This window comes from Acinonyx jubatus, chromosome A2, assembly GCF_027475565.1.
Source record: "Acinonyx jubatus isolate Ajub_Pintada_27869175 chromosome A2, VMU_Ajub_asm_v1.0, whole genome shotgun sequence".
NCBI lineage: Eukaryota > Metazoa > Chordata > Mammalia > Carnivora > Felidae > Acinonyx > Acinonyx jubatus.
The window spans coordinates 45,769,439-45,792,253 of record NC_069383.1 but is presented as its reverse complement, the minus strand read 5'-3'; the positions used below and the strand labels follow the sequence as shown (position 1 = coordinate 45,792,253).

The 22,815-nt window shown below is 37.2% G+C and overlaps 1 protein-coding gene across 3 annotated transcripts in view; it reads left to right on the top strand.

Moving 5' to 3' along the window:
- ITPRID1 (ITPR interacting domain containing 1) overlaps positions 1–22,815 on the top strand; it is a 110,589-nt gene that overhangs the window by 5,793 nt on the left and 81,981 nt on the right. Inside the window, exons 1-2 of one of the 3 annotated variants that reach the window (XM_027075785.2) lie at positions 10,919–11,911; positions 12,044–12,089. The exons of 1 other annotated variant lie outside the window; for it this stretch is intronic. The gene's annotated coding sequence lies outside the window, so the exon portion shown is untranslated. Of the gene's footprint in view, positions 1–10,918; positions 12,090–22,815 lie in introns of those variants that run through there. One more of the 3 variants, XM_053218257.1, reaches the window with a different exon arrangement.

Sequence of the window (22,815 nt, the reverse complement as noted above, 5' to 3'; positions counted from 1 at the left end):
TGTGTCCTTACTTTCTGGTGCTGTCAGGACCTATGAGTTCCTGTTTTATATTTCCTGCCCTAGACCTATAATCAGCCATCTCTCAAGGAGCATTGGTTCCTTATATTGGAGAAGGGTATTAGAAACCAAGGCACACTTATTAATGGTGGGGTGTTTTGCTTCTAGGCCCTCTCAGCTGACAGAAGAAATATATATATATATATATATATATATATATATATATATATATATACACACACACACACACATATATATATACACACACATATATATATACATACACATATTTTATTCATGCATATGTACATATATACATATATATGTATTTCTTCTGTCAGCTGAGAGAGCCTAGAAGCATATACATACATACATATATATATATATATATATATATATATATATATATACATATACATATATATATATAATGCTGACCCATGTATACAGACATACCTATAAATATGTCCATATATAACCATCTGTACCTACACTAAGTTAATCATGAGTTAGTACTGATGTCCCCAAGTCTAATCCATTACCACCTGGATCGCTGTAGCCTCTTCCCTTTGCTTATTTATAAATTTCCACTCCAACTGTGAGAAATCTGGCTCCCACATTACGTTTGTGTCTTTGCCCTTTTATTCTCCATTAGCCTGGCCAGAGATTTATCCCTTCTATTAATCTTTTAGAAAAACTGGCTTTAGTTGCATTTATTTTTCTCTAGTGCTTTCCTGTTTCAACGTCATTGATTCTCATTTTTATTATTTTTCTTTTCTTCTACTTGCTTTAGGCTTATGTTGCTCTTCTTTTTCTAGTTTCCTAAGGTAGAAGCTTAGTTGATCAATTTTAGACTTTATTTTTCTTTCTAAAATATGTGCTATAAATTCCTTTCTGAGCACTGCTTTTGTAATTTTGTGTTTTCATTTTCATTGAGTTCAAAATATTTAAAAATTATCTTGAGATTTCTTAGCTCACATTGTGTTGTATAGAATTGTGTTGTTTAATGCCATTTGGAAATTTCCCATGCTTTTTTCCATTACTTATTTCTATTTTGATTCCACTGTGCATGAGAACATATTAAATCCTCACATTTGTCCAGTCTTGTAAATGTATTTTTTAGCCCAGAATGTGGTCAGTCTTGTTGAATGTCCCATGTTAGCTTGAGAAGAATGCACATTCTTCAGCAGGTTGATGCAGTTTTCTATAAATGTAATTTGGATCAAGCCAGTTAATAGTGTTGTTCAGGCTTACTGATTTTCTGCCTACTTTGTGTATCAGTTACTAAAAGAGGGGTGTTGAAGTCTCCAACTATAATAGTAAATTTGTCTATTTCTCTTTTAAGGTCTACCCGTTTTTACGTCATTTTTTGGATGTTTTTTTTTGTTGGGTGCATATGCAAGACTGTTATGTCTTCTTATGTAATTATATTATGCCCATCTCTATCCCTGATAATCTACCTTGCTCTGAGGTCAGCTTTGTTTAAAGTGTATATAGCTAAGTCAGCTTTCTTTTGATCAGTGTGGTATATCTTTGTCCATCCCTTTTATTTATCTGAGTTCTTATATTTAAGTGCATTTCTTATAGACAGCATAAAATTAGGGCTGTTTTTTTTTTTTTTATACCCTCCTACAGTATTTGGTTTTTGACTGCTGTGTTTAGACCATTCACATTTTAAGTGATTATTGATGTAACTGGATTAGTATCTACTATGTTCGTAACTGTTTTCTCTTGGTTGCACTTGTTCTTTGTTGACTTTTTCCCCTCCCTTTCTGCTTTTAATGAGCATTTTATATGATTCTGTACTTCCTGGCTTAGTTTGTCAATTATATTAATTTAAAAACATTTTTAGTGATCTCCCTAGAGTTTACAACGCACATTTTAAACTATTCTATATTCACTTTTAAATAACTCTATACCACTTCAGGTGTAGTACAGATACCTTAAAATGGATACCCAATTTCTCCTTCCCATCCCTTGTGATATCACTGTTACCCATTTCACTGATCCATATGCTATAATCACTCAATACATTGTTATTATTGTTACTTCAAACAGTTATATTTGAGATCAATTAGGAATAAGAAAAACAAAATGTTTTCCTTCACCTGTATTTATTTATTCTTCCATGATACTCTTTTCTTTTATCGATCCAAATTTTTTACCTGCATCATTTTCCTTCCGCATAAAGAAATTCTCTTAACATTTGTTGGCAGACAATTCCACTGATGATGAATTTTCTCAATTTTTGTGTTTCTGAAATGGCTTTATTTTTCTTCACATTTGAAAAATAATTTCACTGGATCAAAAATTCTAATTTGGTGGAATTTTTTCATTCAATGCTCGAAATATTTCACTTCACTCTCATTTTGCTTGCTTGGCTTCTGGTGAGAAGTCTGCTGTAATTCTTATATTTGTTCCTTTGGAGGTACATTTCCCCTCCTCTGGTTCCTTTCAAATTTTTCTCTTTGCTTTTAGTTTTCTATGGTTTGAAAATAATATAACTAGGTATGATTTTCTCATATGTATACTATCTGGTGCTTTCAAATTTCCTAAATCTGTGGTTTGGAGTCTGCTGTTAATTTTGGAAAGTTTCTGGCTATTATTTAAATATGCTTTTCTGCTCTGCTCTCTTTCTTGTGTTTCTGATATTAAAATTATACATGCCGCATCTTAAAATTGTCCCACAGTTCTTGGATGTTCTGTTTTAGACTTCATTCTTTTTCCTCATTGACTTTTAGTTTGGGAAGTTTCTACTGGCCTATCTTTAAGTTCATCGATTCTTCCCATGGCTGTGTGAGTCTCCTAATGATTTCATCAAAAGTGTTCTTCGTTTTGGTGCAGTATTTTTTCATTTCTAGACTTTCCTTTCAATTTTTTCTTAAGGTTTCCCTCTCTCTGCTTACATTACCCTTCTTTTTTTCTTACATGCTGTCTACTTTTTCCATTATACCCTTAACACATTAATCACAGTTATTTTACATCCCTTATCTGATCATTCCAACATCTGTGTCATATCTGAGTTTGGTTCTAACAATTGTTTTGTCTCTTCAGACTATGTTTTTCTTGCCTTTGATATGTATTGTAAATTTTTGTTGAAAGTCATACGTTTTGTATCAGGTAATAGGAACTGAGGTAAATAGCCTTTAGTGTGAGAATTTATGTTAATCTGACTAGGTATGGGGCTATGTTTAATGTTTGCTATAGCTCTAGGTACCAGAGTTTCAAATTCCTGTAGTGTCCCTGTTTATAGCTCCTATCTTGACTTTGGTTTTCTTTAAGTAACTCCTCCAAGAAAAAGTGACACAGACAGAGACTTATAGCTCTTTCAGCTATAATCCCCTTTTATTATATTGAAACCCCATTGGCATGTTAGTTAAATGTTGGGGAGAGGAAGCATTCTACAATCTTCCGATTAGATCTCAGTCTTTAATGGCCTATATGTTAGGGTTGTGACTTTCACAGTTCTGTTGTGAAAAGACTGTTTGGTTAGTGGGATAGCCTTCTCCTTCCTGCCCACATTGCCCCACCTGGTAGCACCATTCCCCTCTATATCCTTAAAGCCCGACCCCCGTTGACTACATTTTGTTTTGTTTTCTCCATAGGTGACATAGGCTAAAATGGTCTAGTATAGGAGAAAAGCTCTTCTACAATTGGAGTAAGGGTCTGTCAAAGTCTTTTTCCTTTGGAAAGCTGCAAAGACTATGGAGAAGGATCTGAGCATATTTCATAATACTTTCAATGCTTTTCCTCTCCCTTTCCCAGAGCCATGAAGGGATCTTTCCTTCATCTTCTCTGTGAGGACCTGGTAGGTTTCCTGGAGGTAAACCCCACAAAAATGTAAGAGATTGTCCTGGATTGTATCCATGAGGGATCGTAGATGCTCTCAAACTGTGTCAAATTCAATGTGTTTGTGTTGTGAAATAGTAACTCACATACCACCCCTCATTAGAATTGTATCAGGTTTCAATCTAGATTTAGAAAATGCTATTCTACATTACAAATAATACTACATTTTTTATTATAGTCTGTTCTCAAACTGACACTTTTAAATTTTGTTAACATTTACTTATTTTTAAGAGACAGACAGTTATTTATTTTTAAGAGACAGAGTGTGAGCAGGAAAGGGACAGAGAGAGGAGACACAGAATTTGAAGCAGGCTCCAGGCTCTGAGCTGTCAACACAGAGCCCGACACAGGGCTCAAACCTACAAACTGTGAGATCATGACCTGAGCCAAGGTCGGGCACTTAACTGACTGAGCCACCCAGGCACCCCTCAAACGGACACTTTATTTTTCAGTTGTAGTTGACGTTATTGCCCTACCTGTCTCCTTTAAGTCTTGAAGGATTTTTTCTAGTTTCTAAATTATTGGAGAGCAATGAGTCAAATTTTCATATGGAAAAGAACCTAAACTTTAAGGAAGCTGATTTCCATGTTATTTCTAACAAAAACCAATCTGTGAATCCCTCAGTGCCATGAAAATTTTTTTGTACATCTTACTTGTGAATGTGTATTTGAATTCATATTTTCAATATCACAAGGAAAATGACATGTAAATTTTTAATCTGTTTCCTTTGAAACTTAATGAGTTTTCATTGTGTCATAAAATAAAATGCTTAAATGAAAAAAAAAAAAGAGGGGCTCCTGGGTGGCTCAGTCGGTTGAGTGTCTGACTTCAGCTCAGGTCATGATCTCGCGGTTGGTGAGTTCAAGCCCCGTGTTGGGCTCTGTGCTGACAGCTCGGAGCCTGGAGCCTGCTCTGCATTCTGTGTCTCCCTCTCTCTCTGCCCCTCCCTTGCTCATGCTCTGTCTCTCTCTCTGTCTCAAACATAAATTTAAAACAACATTAAGAAAAAGAAAAGAAAAGAAACCTGGGCTTTTTTCTTACTACGTGAAGTTTGTTGACAAAAATGATAGTTGTAAGGGTGATGGTTCTTCTTGAACCACTGAAGAACCAGCTAGACTAAACTGGCTTAGAACCATTATATTGAACAATACTGAAAACACTCATGGAAAGGAATGTGACAAGGCACATTGTAGGAAGCATAATATATCACTAATATAACAACTTTCCGATGATCCTGATACTTTTCCGTACTCAAGACAATGTGTAGGCCAGATGAATCCACGTGCCATTTTTTATGAAATGTCTCTGAATAATTGACACACTCCCTTCCGACTAAACATGCAGTGGCTTTAGTAGAGAAAGGAACAAAACCAGTGCCATTGGTTCAGTTTATCAGACATTTACCGAACAGTTATTTATTTCCTATGAGCACAGTAAATGGGAATATGATCCAGCTGCCTGGAGTGTCCTAGAAAACTTTCCCCAAATACCATCCATTTGCATCCTGAAAGCATTTTATACCTCAATTACAGTGATAAGCAATTTGCAGCATATGCAGCTGTTTTGAGTCCTGGCTAGTGGTCCCATTTCAGGAGTAAAGATTAGAGAGCTGCCTCCATTGTGTTACTTTTCTATATGGTCAGATTTAACACATTCATTGTTAAAAAGCAATTTTGGTCTTCTTACCGACTTTCATTATTCTGCAGAGTGGGTAATCTAAGTCATAAGAATGTACATTTTCCCCCATGGGGATCAGTTAAGTGAGACATTAAAGGAAGGGTTTTGTTGTTGTTGTTGCCAGTAATAATGCAGCCCATAAACTTTTAAAATATATCTTGAATTGCTCTGCTTCTAAAAAAAAAAAAACTTCATTCACCTATCCTCTGTTATCTTAGATTATTTCACATAGTGTTACAACTTTTTGTTTATTACTCTATTTCCATCCTAAAAAGAGGGCTCCTTAATTCAGCGAGACTATCTTATTTTTACATCTGTAGTACCTAGAAGAGAGTTAGCCCAGAGCTATTGTTCAATAAATACAATGAAATGATGAGATGAAATTAATAAGATTCTATTGAGATTTGAACCTAGCCTCTTTCATTACTGAGCTCTAAACCTAACCTATGTATCCAAGCTGCCTGCACAATTATTATTATTGTCATCATACATACAAATCACAATGCATCTAAGATGACTGTAGTAAGTTTAAAGACCATTGTTCATACATTATTGCAGTGATCCCTACAATAATTCTGTGAAGGGAGCATCTGTAAAATAAATGTTTGCATTTTACTGGTGAGAATACTGAGATTCAAGAATTGAGACCTGCCCAATGTCTCACATGTAGTACACACTGGAGCCAGCTCTGGGTCCTAAGTTCTAAGCAATGTATGCTTTTCTTTTGTGTAAAATGGGGTTTTTCTATCTCAACACTCTTTTGGTATTTGGAACGGAAAAGCTCTTTGCTGCTGGGAGACGGTGCCTGCTCGTGCATTATAGCTTGTTTAACATTATCCTTGGCCCCTATTCATTAGATTCTAGGAGCGACCCCCACCCCACTGTGACAACAAAAATGTCTCCAGGCGTGGCCAAAGGTCCCATTGGCCAAATCAGTTCCAGTTGAGAGCCAATGGTCTAACAGTAAGCACAATGTGGCACAAAGTACTCTGGGACCAGCATAAATAAAATGAGGGTAAAATGGTATTGGGGGGGGGTCTCCTTCACAGTGGAAACAGCATTTAATTTGAATTTTTACTGTAGAAAGATTGAATTGACCTAGCAGGATTTATTGTGATGAGAATGAATAACAAATATTTGTTGAGCATTCATGATGTGCCAAATTTAACTCTAAGGGCTAAAATATAATAAGCATTGTTAAATGTCTTCTTAAAATGAAACACCGTCTTAACATCCATCTAGTGGAACATAGAGCTATTTGGGGTCACTTAATCTCATGATATGCATTTAACATCTAGATTTATCATTTTATTTGCTAAAGATTACTTAGGAAAGAATTGCCTCCAATTTATTTTTGTAGCTTACTAACATAAATCAGTCCCAATCATCATTTAATTGTACTGTACATGGAGATTGTATTTTCTAGTAAGTTTCTGGCTCGTTGGGAATGTTCAAAACTATTGAATTAAAGTGTCTTCGCAAAATGCGGAAGGAAGGAAAGCCTACCTTTAGCTCTTGTCCCTGTTAAGCCAGGGTTCTTGGAACTGCATAGAAACTCTCTCAACAAACATGACAGATTGATGAGCCTGGGTCTAAATCTACTTCCCATCTATTCAGAACCACTGGAAAACTGAAAAAGACTCTGACATCTCTGAAAATATATGCTTTCTTTCTCTGAATTAATCATTTGGAATATGTATAGGAGCTGTTTGCATACTCTTTGTGTTGATCTCTAGAAATATATATAATTATTAAGAGTATGGATTTGGGGGACAGATAGACCTAGACTTGCCTACCTCCTACCTCTATCCATATGAACTATATGACTGAGGACAAGTTGTTTTAATATCTGTGAATCTCCGTTTCCTCATCCACAAGATGAGGATAAGAATGATTTCCACCTAGGGCACCTGAGTGGCTCAGTCGGTTGAGCATCCAACTTTGGCTCAGGTCATGATCTCATGGTTTGTGGGTTCAAGCCCCGCATCAGACTCTGTGCTGACAGCTCAGAGCCTGCAGCCTGCTTCGGATTCTGTGTCTTCTCTCTATCCGCCCCTCCCTCCCCCAGTCATGCTCTGTCTCTCAAAAATAAATAAATGTTAAAAAAATTTTTTTTTAAAGAATGACTTCCACCTAAGTTTCTTGGGGGGATCAATTAATAAAGTGTTGTCACACTTTTCATGTGGGATTTGGCACAAGCCAATAATAAGTGGTGGCTATCATTAGCATCATCTTATCATCTAATTTTTGTCACAATTACTAAATACAGAATTCCTATATGGGAGGACTCCCTTGAAATGAGAGTGGGTTTACCTTTAAAGGTATGTTGACATAATCTTTTCCCTAAAATAGGAAACACTTCATTGGGTCTTAGTAAACAATGAGGGTCTGAAGAAGATTCTAGGGAGGCTGAAGCTTTCTCTCCCTACTGCAGGCTCAGTCTCTGATCATTAATCCATCACTACCATCATCATTCACATCTTTTTTGTAAGATAGGTTTTCTGAGGGTCTGAGTGGGAATTGTAGCACTCTTCCATCCTAATCAATATGTCTTTTTAAATATTTAATAATAGGAGGTGAGTGTGTGTATAGAAGAACAATGACAAGAAGAAAAATTGACCAGAGTTCAATCAGGAGAGAGGATGCACTAACCAGAAACAATGATTCTGAAATACTGAGATTTGTTGGGATTTACTCCATCAGAGTTGTCTTGGAAAACTTGAGGGAAAAAATGTAGATTTTCTCATCCCACCCCAGACCTATTGACTGACTAAAAACATGCTCATTCAGGTCTGAGAACCCTTTAACCAAAAGTCTCAACTGTCTGTTGTCTCTCCCTATGATAACCTACTCCCAGTAGATATTTCAACAATGCATCGAACTCTGTTCCAGAATCCAAGCAACCTGATGATTAAAATTTGGCTTCTCATGCAGGTCAAAGGTTTCAGTTCTTTAGAGCTCACAAGTGTGCTTTAGCTCTTGGCATTCTTAACCCTTTTCCTCATCTTGCCCTCCTTCTGGGTCTAGATTCTCCTCTCACTCCAGACTCTCTCCTGGAGTGAATTCATCTGTCACCCTGGCTTCAATTAGGAGTTATTTTGTGGCTGCACATGTATGTTAGTCCAGACTTCACCACTGAACCCTAGACTCACTATCCAAATTGCATTGTGATACCTCCCCTCAGTGTTTCCAGGGGAACTTCAAACTACATTTGCAAAGCAAAACACACTGGATCCCTCCATAAACTTACTCCTCCTTCTATAATCCCTGCCCAATAAAGGAAATGGTATTGTCCACTTGCCCAAGTTGGCAACCTGAGAAAAATCTTTGACCACTGTCTCCCTCCACATTGAGGACAGTCAGTAAAACCTACTGATTTTTTTCTCCCACGTAGTCCTAAATTACTCACATTTTTCTCTCTAATCTTGGGGCCCTGGTTGTAGCCACCATTATATCTCAACTGGTTTTCAGCATCCTGCCTTCAGTTTTTGTTCTTTCCATTCATTCCACTCTCCATATTGAAGCAAGAGGAACTTTTTAGAATATAAATTTGATCGTGTCACTTCCTGCTACCCTCAGAATAAAATGTAAACCTCTTAATAGCATATGACATCTTTCATGATCTGGTTACTCCTTCTCTCTCTGGCTATATCATTTGACACTGACTCTTCATAAGTCATGCAGTAGCCGTACCTAGATTCTTGCAATTCTTCAAGTGGACCATTCTTTCTCTTGCCTGAAGACCTTTACACATGCTGTTCCCTCTGCCTAGATCACCCTCCTTTCTCCCACCCACGTAGAGCATAGGGGGGTTACCTTTACTTACTGACACCTTAAGAAGGCTATCCCAGACAAAGGAGATTACAAGTGAAATCACTTGATCAGGAAGACATTAAAACTGTGCTTCTTTTAGCCTGTTTCCCAGGATAACCCATTAATGGTTGAAGCATTACATAGGGGATTCCTGAGACTTTAGTTCTAGTGCTGAATATACCAAAATTTCATTTTGTGACACTGTGAAACCACTTAGCTTTTCTAGGTCTCACTTTTCTTATCCTTAACATTCTATTACAAGATTTCTGTGTTAACCCAAAGAGATCAAGTCTATGAGAATGGCATACTTATTGAAAATATTCATGGCATCACTTTTCTAGCTCTACCCTCACCTTCCTTCGAGTTGGACAACCCCTACCTTTTAGTTTATTTCTCTTCTCCTTCACCTCCTCAACTAACTAAAATATCAAGTTTAAATTTGATATTTTCCAGGATGTTTTTTCCAAACCCTCAAAGGTGGGCTGAGAACTCGACTTATGAGATCCCATAAAACTTTCTTTTTCCCCAGAAAAAAACTTAGCAATTCTACTTGTCATTTTGATCTACTTTATTACCTCCTCCCTTGGACAGTGAACTAAGTCACTTTACTTTAAGTACCGATTTGTGGCTAAGGTGTGTTCTTCTGTAGGCTGAGGGGCAGACCTACAAGGAAGTGTTCTATTTGGGAGACTGTTCTTGGAATATCAGTGCACTGGCTATCAACTGCACATTGTTTACCAGGCTTTGATATATATTGTATCTTCTTTAATTTTCATGCAGAAAGCTTTTTTTTTTTTGTATTCAGTGATGTACACATTACTTTTTCTGAATTAACTATGCCTCTGAAGAGGAATTGATTTTCCCAAGACCATTCTAGTAGGAGCTATGTTTAGATACGTTCGTGTTCTCCCAATTCCTAATGCATATTTCAATGCATGTGCACTGCAATCTCTCACTAAGTGAGCTACATTAATAAATAGATATGTAATTAATAGTCAAAATGTGAGTATTTGAGGGTTTCTTTGTAGATGTGATTGCATGGTCATTTTTATTTAAAAAAATCACTTTAAAAAATCATCTGAGATAAAAACTGTTAAAATAAAGGACTTCATTTTCTAAGTCTAGTTCTGGACATGATATTTTGAGTAAAGTTTATTTTATCAATTAACCTTTGTCCAAGACCATCATATCCTAATGGGTGGTGCAGAGATCCTGGTCTTCTCAAGGGAAAGTGGGCAACGGATGCCACAGGAGGAGAAGGATGTGGTGTTACCCCTAGCCTTGAGACACACTTGGACTCCTGAGAGTAGAGATTTCAGACATTGGTGGTGAAGAAGTGAAAGAAATCCTAAGAAACAAGAGCCATCTCCAGGGATAGGTTCAGGGCCAGTTTATATAGGGCTATTGAAATCTTGCTCACAGACACTAGGAGGTTTGCAGAGGAACTCCCTAGGTGTGTGTGTGTGTGTGTGTGAAAGAGAGAGAGAGAGAGAGAGAGAGAGAGAGAGAGAGAGAGAGAGAGAGAGACTAAGGCTAAAACAACCTTAGTCCTTCCCTTTTGTATACTGGGGTTCCTGTTTTTTTGAAGTTAAATATCATTTGAAATGCACATGGTCTTTTCTATAATTCTAAACTCTGATAATGCAGTTTATCAATATGAAGACAATTGTTGGCATGCATGACTCAAGAATAGAATAATTGTCAGGTTGTGTTTTAGCATTGTATCCTTTGTAAGGATCCGTAGTAAATGTGACCATGAAATTTAATTTTTTTTAATGAGGATGATAATGTGTTTATTTACCTTTCTGAAATGGAACTGTCTGATCTTTCAATGAAAATACTTCATAGATACTGAAATCCCTTGGAATGTAGAACTATTAGCCCTGACAATTTGGGCCCCTTCTTTATGGGTTTGGGAATATGTGTGTATATGTTTTGTTTCCTCTGAACTTTCTAATAGAACTTCCTGGGAATTGAATCTCTCCACCTGGAATATCAAGTTCTGCTGTCCTCATTTCCAGTGATGGTTTGCAATGCAAATTGTTGGGTTGGTAACACATAGCACCATAACCATGGTAACCAAATGAAGACAAGTTTGCTTTACTTCCTCAGCAAAGTACTTTCCAGCCCTGCATTCAGACCTGATGCTACTGCCAACAGTCAAGGGCATTAAAGGAACAGCCAGAGGGTTCATGGAAATAAAAACACAACTGGACCCATTGTATTCATTTCCCACACTCCTCCCCTTAGTCCAGAATTTGTTACTAAAAACTTCTGCCATTTCTAACTACTTTCTAACTGCTTTCTTGGAGGCAAGGGTAGAGAGAATCACCATGTATCTTTATCCCCAATTTGACTATAGATTTTGGCAAGCAGACTATCCTGGCTTTCTGTGTCTGACTTCGAAATAGGAGCAGATAGAAACCTGGTCACAGTTCTGTGGTCACAGGGACTTTTTTAGTGTTAGCAGCTGTGATGCTCAAGGAGACAGGAAGGTGTCCAAATAAAAACACTTTCTGAGAACAACTACAGCAAGCTACAAGGGCCACTTCTCTGCCGAAATTCCTTTCCTCTGGTATAGTAATTCTTATAATTTGTTAGTTTGTTTCTCGCCTGTGGGGGAAGGGTATTAGTCCTCTGTTCTCATTTTCTCTCCATTGGAATGGAAGGGCAGCTGTGGCATGTTCTGAATCTTCTTTACCTGCAGGTATGTGACCGGGTGCTTCCCAGGAAGAAAGACTATTAGCAGTAAGGTAAGCAATCTAATTGTCATGGATCCTGGCCTAGATGTTTTCAGCACTCCCATGACTGCCTGGGTGGCCTCCATTAACATGGAAAGGTCAAAAACACAAGGGATGGGAATGCTCTAGACTCAAGATTCTTGGTTTATTTCCCCTAAGTTTGAATACCATTTCAAGTAATGTTCCTGAGATGAGGTGCAGAGATTATATTTTCCTTCCTTTTGTAGCTATTGGGACTTGTGTGTCATTTTCACTGAGTGTTTATTGCTGCAGTGTGGCTCAGTAGATGATTTTCTAACTCTGCCATTCCTTCTATCATTATTTGTTGGCATTCTACTCTAAAGAATAGCTTCTTCATCTCCCACATGTCTGCAGATTTTAGACATTGGTACATATTACCTAACTTCTCTCCAGGAGGTTTGACTATTTAATATTTCCACAGTGATGAGTGTCAATTTCCCACCTTCTAGATGTTCTCACACTAATGAATTTCTGAGAATCTAACATGGTAACCTATTGTCTTTTTAGCCTTCACTTCCTTGTACGTTACATTTACATTTTTTAGCCATTTCTAGATTTCCTATTTTTTAATTGCCCTATTACATTGCTGCTACTTCTATGTATCTTTTTTTATTGATTTATAATTGCATGTCATATAGTAAGTACATAAAAACCTTTAATTTCACATATTCCACCAAAATTTTTAGTTTTTTTTAACATTTTGACATTTTTATTATCTTTGCAATAGGAAATTTTAAATTCTTAACTGGTTAAATCCATCATGATTTCCCTTCTTTGCCTTTGGTGTCATTTCTCCACAGGTGTTTACCACCTCAAGATTAGAAAAATGTTTACCAATATTTTATTCTAGGACTATTTTTTTAAGTTTATTTATTTATTTTGAGAGAGAGAAAGAGAGAGAGAGGGTGAGAGGGAGAGAGGGAGAGAGAATCCCAAGCAGGCTCTGTGCCATCAGTGCAGAGCCCAGTGCAGAGCTTGATCTCATGAACCATGAGATCATGACCTGAGCTGAAATCAAGAATCTGATGCTTAACCAGCTAAGCCACCCAGGCACCTCTAGGACTATTTTTGTTTCATTTTTCTCATATTAAATCCTTAACACTATTGAAATTTATTTTGATGAATTATTTAGGGCTCTCTTTTTTGTTTTGCTTTGTGGTTTTTTTCATTAAATTTTAAATTTAGAAAATTTAAATTTAGAAACACACATACAGTTCTAAGAAATAATACAAAGTCTACCTGCCTTAATGCAAAAATCTTTTCAACAGTACATGGATAACCTATTTCTGCCTATGTAGATTTTTATCTGGGACAGCCATCGACAGGTATAAAGTTGTGACATCAGGATAGTTTCTTACAATCACTTATCAGGAATACTATCTGTTTCTTTCTCCACATTCCCTGAGATTTTATGGTTATGATCATAGTGAGAAAGGAAGGATGATGATATCTTTGATGTCAGAGGAGTAAAGTACATGCTAGAATTTGCCTTTGTGAATAATCCAGGTAGGAAAGGAGATTTAGACCCAGGAGCTGGCTTAAAATTTGATCTCTTCTCCTCACTACCAGCTATTTCTGTGTGTTTTTAGATGCAACACTTTCTTATTGTAGTTAAGAACTTAACCATTATGATGGTTTCCTATTGGACTGAAATATGATGCAATTTGTATTGTATAACAGTATGTTTTTAAACTTGAGGTGTGTGCATCTGAAAATCTTAAAGAAAATGGCTTGACCAGTCACTTTTTAAAGGTATTAGGAAAGGTATATAGAAGGAAGGTGTGATAGAGCCCAACGAAAAGTATTGTTAAGAAAAATAGTCATCTGCATTGGTCAAGGTTCTCCAGAGACATGAGATTATGTGTGTGTGTGTGTGTATACATATGTATATATGTATACATATATATATACATACACATACATACATATGCGTATATGTATACACATATGTGTATGTGTATGTATACATATATGTGTATATGTATATACATACATGTGTGTATGTATATGTGTGTATGTATACATATATGTGTATATGTATATATGTGTGTGTAATATACATATGTGTATATATATAATTATATAATACATAATATAATTACATACATTTAATTATAGATAGAGAAATCTATATCTATCTACCTATCTCTCTCTCACACAATTATGGAATCTTAGAGGTTCCATGATCTGCCATCTGCAAGCTGGAGACCCAGGAAAGCTGATGGTGTAGATACAGGCTGAGTCTGAAGCTTGAGAGCTGGGAGCATTCACTTGTGTAAATCCGAGTTCTAGAGCACGAGGAGACTGATGTTCCAGCTCAACAATCAGCCAGAGAAAAGGGGAATTTTATTTACACACTTTTGTTCTATTTAGGCCCTCAGCAGATTAAATAATTCCCGTCCACACTGGGGAAAACAGTCTGCTTTACTTCAGGCTACCAATTCAAGTGTTAATCTATTCTGGAAACACCCTCATAGACATCCCCAGAAATTAGGATTAGCCAGATATCTGGGCACCCCATGGCTGAGTCATGTAGACACATAAAATTAATCATCACACCATCGGGTAAGATGAGTTGTGATTTCAGTAAGCTAACATTGAAGAGCATGTGTTTAATTGTCACAAATCCACTGCTGAATAGCCCTTTGGTGAAATTTATGCCATTATTGCTCACATGCATTTTAATCCCCCGTCTGGAATGTTTGCCTATTCATTAACCTTCTTCAAGAGCCAGAGCCAATACCTCCCTTTCCAAGAAACCTTTGTTATGCCCCTAAATGATCATTTTCTCCTTCAATATTTGAGAACAGTTGTTTTATACTTCTCTTAAATGTGTTTTATGTTCTACTTCGCAGTATATAGTTAATAAGTACTGTATTTTGTAATATTTTGTAACTGTAAGCTCCTCAAAGTTTCTTGTACACAATAGACAGTAAAATATTTCACTGAATTGAATTAGTAGATGATATTATTGCATTTATTTACTTAATAGTCCATGCGTATGACATGCTTTTATGAGGAATGACTAGTGCACAGTACTATCCCTGATGTGACAGAAACTATAAAGATGAGTAAGTCACACTTCCCACCTCCTGAGAGCAAAGACAGAATCCAGCATGAGAGTAATCATTCATTCAGTTAACAGTCATGGCTGATCACCTATTATCATCCATGGCCATGGATATAAAAATAAATAAGTCATGGTCCTTGCCAAGGAATTGCCAAGGAGTCCACTTAGTTGAGTGGGAAAGGCAGAAGTGCAAATAAACTACTTGAGCATGAAAAGTGCCACTATAAGGAGTTGCAAAGGTTTCTGTGAATGCCAGGAGCAGGCTAGGACGGGAGTGGAGGGCGATAAGGGGAGAAAGTGCTATAAAGTGAGTTCTCTTTGAGCTCAGTAAAATGGTATCCAGGAAGGAGAAGGGCAGCACTAGCAGAGGGATCTGTAGCCAGTAGCATCAGAGAGGAGGGCATGTTGAACACAAGTAGTTCTGTGTATCCGGAATACAATGTACATGCAGGCACCTGGATTGGGATGCGTGGGAATGGGAGACACCCACGCATCCTCTCATTCTCCCTTCCCAGGACGAGGCAAGGCAAATGTTGAGAAGACAAGAGTAGAAATAATGAGGAAAGAGAGAATCATTGAGAAAGAAAAATCTCTTTAAAGTTGGAGAAGGATTGGAACAGGGCTAGGAGTAGATGAGTCAGTTGATTCAATTTACCAGCACTTCAAGTTTCTAAGAAGCTGTATATGTAGTTATTGACCATAATCTTAGTACTCTTTTGCTTATTTCACCAGCAAAAGATGAAAACCCCAAGTCTAAGAGAACTGACTTTGGGTTCCAACTTGGGCACTACTGCCTTGTCTTTAAATCCAGCTTGCTCCTAAATATCAGGAGAGAGCACCCTTCACATATTTCATGGTGGGAGGAAGCCACCCACAGAATAAGTCATCACAGACTGCTTGTTCCTCCTAGCAGAGTATTGACAGAACACTCTATTCTCTAAGATCTGCCTTTACTTCACTGAATCACTTGGAAATCTTTACATGTATTTGTGGGACTTTGATACTTGGACAGTGAGGAAGAGCAGAAGGGCATTCCTGGCTTGGCTTTGTTGTTTGAGTTTTTGAGTGGTCTTCCAAGTAATAGGAATGGTGTTTTATTCTCAGCCCTTTTATAGTCTTGATGGACATAACTTTAAAATATGTTTTAAATGTGAGCTCCACTCATCAACCAATAAGCTACGCAGAGGCCAGAAATAGAATAACCATCTTATGGAATCATCTCATCACATCCAGTTCTCTCATATTATGCAAGAGGAAATTACATTCCAAGACAACTTGAAACCACATGCCCAATGTCATACAACCAATGAACTATTTGTTGATTAATTAAAATAAATTACTTTTTGTTTCCCTGGTGATGAGTTAAGATCTTTCCTTTGCTAACGCTGTTGGAAGGCACATAGGAGAAGGTAACAGAAGGTATTTACTCAGATAGCTTTGGTTGAAATAGTGGAAGTGGACAGACATCAAGTTACTAGCCAGAAAATTTTGCTTCAAAATGAAGGTAGAATATATATTTATATAGTTGAATATATATTAACATATATAATCTGATCACTTGTCTAATTCAAATTGCATTGTTCCCTGATATCGTATACCTGTTCCTGGCAAATTGCACCTTCTCATAAATTGTTTAATTGTTGAATACCACACTTTTCTTCATGGTTTAATAGCCAAATTGCACCGATATTTCTCAATTCCTTTTTGGCATTCATTTAAACAGTAATTTATTCAGCAAACATATATCGAGTACCTTTTTCATACAATTATGATATTAGAACTAAGAGCTCTGTCCTGAAGAAAATCCCACAGTGGGATAAACAGAAGGAGTGTTGAAAGTTGGCAGATTATTGAACTGAATGGTCAGGTGTTGATGGGTCATCTAGATTGACAATGAAATCTTCGGGGAGGATGACAAAAAAAAGTCCCACTTTCAATCAACACACACTTATAAAATGTGAAAACACTTTAGTAGTGATTTACATTAAACTATTGGATTACAGGGAACAATTAAAGCCACACTCACATAGGGAAAGCATGTAGATAAAAAAAAAAAAGATAAGAGGGAGTTGAGAACTGAGGTATAGAACACTAAAAAGTTAGAAAAACCAGCAAAAGATCTTGAGAAAAAAGCCTTGAGTGAGATAGGAAGAAATCTGAGAGAGCGTATTATTAAAAAGCATTGTTTCCAACAGATTGTTTCCATTAAGAGGAAGTGCCCAACTACTGAAAATTCTAAAATGATAAGAACTGACAGTTAGTTGAGCATTAGCATACTGATTTGGGTGGGTTATAAAGAGAGTGAGAGGTGTGGATGGTGCTATACATGGGAGCTTTTTGCTATGATCCAAATGAGACTACAAGTTCTGATTCACATAATAAGGTTGACAAAAGCAGAGGAGGTCAGTGTGAGATATATTTTAAGGGCCCCTCTCTCACTCTCTTTTAAGTAACCTGTTGTAAGGTGTAAAAGGAATAAAGGAATTAAGGAAGACTCATAAGTTCTTGGCCAGAGCAACTGCCTAAATAGTGGCACCATTTATTAACTTGGGGGACACTGGAATAAAGCCAGGGATATAGGGGGTCAAGTAGAAGTCAAGGAAAGAATAAACAATTCAGTGTGGCACATAGTAACTTAGAAATGTCAGTATCCAAGTGAAGATATCAAGTAATTGGGAATAGCCCATTTGGAAACTCAGGGGCCCTATTCTAAGGATCTGAACTAGATTTGGAAATGTGAATTTGGGAATCATCATCTAGAAAACTAGAGTAGGAGTTGGAGAGAGATTGAAGGGTCATTCAATGACCAATGAGTGGAGGATCATTTTAAGATGAGACATTTTAGCATGTTGTAAACTAAAGGGAACAATTCAGTATGGAGGGAAAACAGTGTTCAAGCAACATCTACAAGTAGAATAGAGGTGACAAGGGATGTTTGAAATTGGGAGTTTAGAGGATGTTCACTTATAGTGATGAAGTATGACCCTGGGAATTGAATAGAGAAAGGAGCGTTGAAAGTCAGCAGAAAACTGAACTGAATAGTCAGATGTTGATGGGTCATCTAGATTGACAATGAAATCTTTCAGGAGGATGACACAAATACCATCCCATTTTCAGTAAGTGAGGTCATATGTCCTGGGTGTTAATGACAACTTAGTTTGGTAGCCTTGAAAGGACAGAGGAAATAAGATCTGAAAGTAGCAATGAGGAACATGGAGGAAATTGATATCACCTCTAAGGTTAGGGTCCTGATTCAATGGGTGAAAAAGAAAAAACTCAGCTCAGAGAGTGACAAAGTAAGCTGTGTTCAGGTTTCAATTAGAAAAAGGAGATGAAGGGACATTCGATGAAGAGCTTAAGATAAAGGGGATCTGGTGGTTGACAGTCTGTGAATACCAGAGGGCACAGGTGTTGGGAGCACCTGAGAAGGGTGAGAGATTGGGCCAGATGAGGCAATGTCCGCTGTCACATGAGCAAGGCTCTAAGGCATGATAAAATTAGTCCTATGATCTCTTAGAGTATGATGTTTGAATCAGTTCTCTTAAAGTGGCAGCCTCCCAGGACTGGTTTCTTAGTCTGTAGAGGGAAGGGAGTTGTATCAAGGCTCATGATAATTATTTTTTGAGAGCATGAGGGGCTGTGAAGGCTTCTTTTTTAAACTTCTGTGTATGAAGTCATAGTTGAGAAAGGGGCAGGTCTTCCAGGAGCATACGGTTCTATGTAGACTTCTCCTAAATTTTTCTACTGGGGAAGTTGTTGTATATGGAAGGTGGAGGGGAGCCAGGCAAGCCTGGATATCATTGAGATCTCATGAAAGGCTTGAACAGAGGCTGTGGTGATGAGGATCCATAGTGGAGACATAGAGATGGTAAGATTCCTGTAGACTCCGAATTCCTGTGGAATTTTTTTCCTGTGTGACGTTTTCTTCTTGACCACAGGGCTCCTTCAGAAGTGGAGCCAAGGCTAGAACTATAGTCTGCAATTATAACCTTGAAATTAAGATCATAGTTGAAGGAATTTCCAAGCTCTGATATGTGTCTCTGTTCTCAAATAAACATGCATTCTCATGGTCACAGAAATATTTTATTCTCGTACTCTCCAAATGTATCTTCTCAATTATTCAAACTAAGTAATCTCAAAATGACACAGGTTATAGGCAAACTATGAGTGTCAAATTTATCTCCTATGGAAAAACAACTGAACTGTTACACTGATTGGTGATTCTTTTTTACTGGACAGTTCTCGACATGAAAATGGCCTAGAGAGGCAACATAGAGAAGGAAAATGAAACAAAACAAAAAAACCTGACCAATGTGGGTATCGATTGTTTTATACACATTTTTCATTAATTTTTTCCAACAGCCGTATGAAGTGGTTATTTCATACTCATTACAGAGATGAAGAAATAGATTATCAGAGATGTTTGAAAATTTCCCTAAGGAGATGTCAGAAAAGCAGCAGAGCTGAGATTAAAATCTGGAGTTATCTGACCTGAAAAGACTTATTTTTTTAACCACATAAGAACCAAGATATACTGGCTAAACCAGCTGGTGTTCCTTTCCCAAATAACCAAGCAATCAACTTGCAGTCACAGATTCTTTACCCTGGGCAGAGTTCTGTGCTGGGATCTGTAGGGAACACAGAGATAAATAAAGCACAGTCCCTATTCTCCAGTATGAATAACCTGTTTGGCAAGATAACCTGTTTGCACAGAGGTGCAAAAAGTTAAATAACCCCAGAGGGCAAGAATGTAACCATTGTCACTGCTTTAAGTATGAGTATCAAATTCTATGATTTCACTGTGGGCTGAAGGCCTCACAGTGAAAAGGAGCAGGTATGGTTGCATTTGCTCAAGGAAGAAAATGTCATGGAAAATTAATGTAACAACACCATTTTTTTTTCATTTTGGCCTTTTTAAAAATTTTGAAAGCTTGATAATATTTTAGTACATTACTCTTTGTCTTTTCAATATACTTTGTTGTTGTTTTGTTTTGTTTTTACAAAATTGAGTTTCCGGTGTATATATTATTTTGCATCATCTTTTAAAAATTAAACATAATATGAGAAATTTCCCACATTAATGGAAGTTCTTTATACACATAAGGATTAATTACATAGTAATTGGAATAGAAAGGATCTGAAGACAGGAAAGGGACCCTCAGGCACAGGAAACAACATAATCTAGGATGAAGATTCATTTTGGGCCAAGCCAGCATCAGCAAGAATTTGGATCCAAATGGTCCTTGGGATAAAGAGTTAACCAGAGGAATCAGCAGAGACCACATCCTACAACTTCTGCTCTGTCAGTCCCCTGGGCAATTCAGGGCTACCACCCGATCTGTGTCCCTTTGCAAAGGACTGCTCTCAGGGTCAAGTCCCTGGATGCCAAAGGAGGGTCATTCAAACATCAGAGAATGCAAAGCAGATTTGTTTACTGATCAGAAAGGCATCCACGAAAAACGGCTGAACAAAAGAGTTGTTCTTTACAGACCAGTCCCTGACCCCAGCCTTTAGCAAGGGTTCCCACTTTCCTTGGCAAGCTTTTTACTGCTCTCAAGCCAACGACAGCTGAGCTGGAAGGCAGCATACCCTCACTGGTTGTGCAAGCCTGGTGGCTGAGGTCAAACATGCCGTTTTAGAGAGGAAGTCTGAGACATACCAATAAAGCAGCACTTCTATTGAAAATTTTGATGATTTTTACAGGGTTGTATTTGGGAAAGTGGTAGCTAGGTTAAAATTTGACACTGGAGCACAGGAGCCACAATTTGAGGACTGTGAGCTGCTTGACAGGCCCTGCTCCTACTACAGACAAGAGTCCTTTGTGCTAAATAGGACCTCACTGTCAGCTGAGGTGGGTGGACGAGCAAGACTATTTTGGGGTATCTTATTTTCCCATAATACATTATTCTTTTCTTCAAACCCTGAGCACGTACTGAGTCTGATATTTCACGAATCTTGTTGAGTGTGATTTGGGAGATTTTCCCTCCTTGTGAAATTCTGCATTGTCAGAGTTGATGCTCTGATAATAATTCACATGCCCAAGATGCACAGCATTGCCAAAGAGAACTTTTTTAATTCAAAAGTACCAAAGCTTGTGTAAAATTAATAACTAGAAATTAAATTCAATTCCTACAGTTTGTCTTGTGTTATAAATTCTAGTATACCAGATAACCCTATAAAGTTTAGAAATATATATCAGGGCGCCTGGGTGGCTCAATCAGTTGAGTGTCCAACTTCAGCTCAGGTCATGATCTCCCAGTTCGTGGGCTCGAGCCCACATCATACTCTGTGCTGACAGCTCAGAGCCTGGAGCCTGCTTTGGATTCTGTGTCTCCCTCTCTCTCTCTGCCCCTCCCCTGCTCACGCTCTCTCTCCGTCTCTCAAAAAATAAAATAAAACATTTAAAAACATTTTTAAAAAGAAATATAATCTTATCTGTATTATTTTTGACTTGTGTTAGCATCAAAAGTTTTATTAACATTTATTTGCTCCCAGAGGATATTCTAAAGGTTAACTTTCTGAGGTTGGCTGACTAAAAGGCTCCCCGTAAATATAAATTTTAACTGTCCACTCCTTGCTATAATTTTTAAATAATTGAAATTTCTTAGTAATTGTTTTTTATGCATAAAATTAATAGTCGTCACAATTGTCATTAATTTTTGCAGTAATTTACTATTGCAACAATAAATGTTTATTTATACTTCAACTGGATTCTAGAATTTTAATGTACAAAGCATGCAAGGAAACACTTTCTGCCAGTTGCACCAACAATGTTCACCTATGTACTTAAATGAAAATATTCAAATGTTTTCAGGAAATTTGAATGACTTTGCCTTGATAAAACACTGATTAGAAACAATGGTTTATAGCATATGGTTGGTGATTATGCATGAGTTTAAGGATGCAAGGGGTGCTGCTGAAAGAGAAATTTGACTATTTGGTCATTTCTCTAAACTTGGCTAATACACTGTGCAAATTTAAGTAGATGTCATGGAAAGAAGTTAGTCAGAAAGTGCTTTGGAATTCTAGCTTTGCCACTTTAGTTTTATATGTATTTATTTAGCACCTACTATGTGCTGGGAATATAGTCAAATACTGTAGGCATATCAACAAGTAAGAGGCAGGCCCTTGTTCTTAATGTGCTGATAATCTGGGGGTTTTAACAACTTACTCAGCTGCTATAAGCTTCTGTGTCCACCTCTTACTCTGCAACTCTCATAATGATGTTAATAAAGGTTAAGTGAGATAACAAAGACGACCAGTATTTCTTGTGCCATATACATAATATACTTACTAATATTCTAATTGTCCCAATCATCCTAGAGGGTAGATGGTATGGTTTAATAATTATGGGAATATGCTTGGAGTCTGGTGCCCGGGTTTGAGTGTTGGTTGTTGTGTGGCTTTAGGTGTGCAACTTTAGATACACAACACCTTTCTCTGCTCTTCAATCTGCTATAAAATTGTGACAATTAGATTGCCTCCTTGGTTGGCAATTTAATTAAATAATAGATGTATGGAATGCAGCATAGAATCTGGCCCATGATAAGTACTCCACTGAAGTCAACAGTTATTATAACTCAGTACAATTTACACCCAATTAAAAAATAAGAGAATGTAGAAAGATTACATAATTTACCCAAGTCC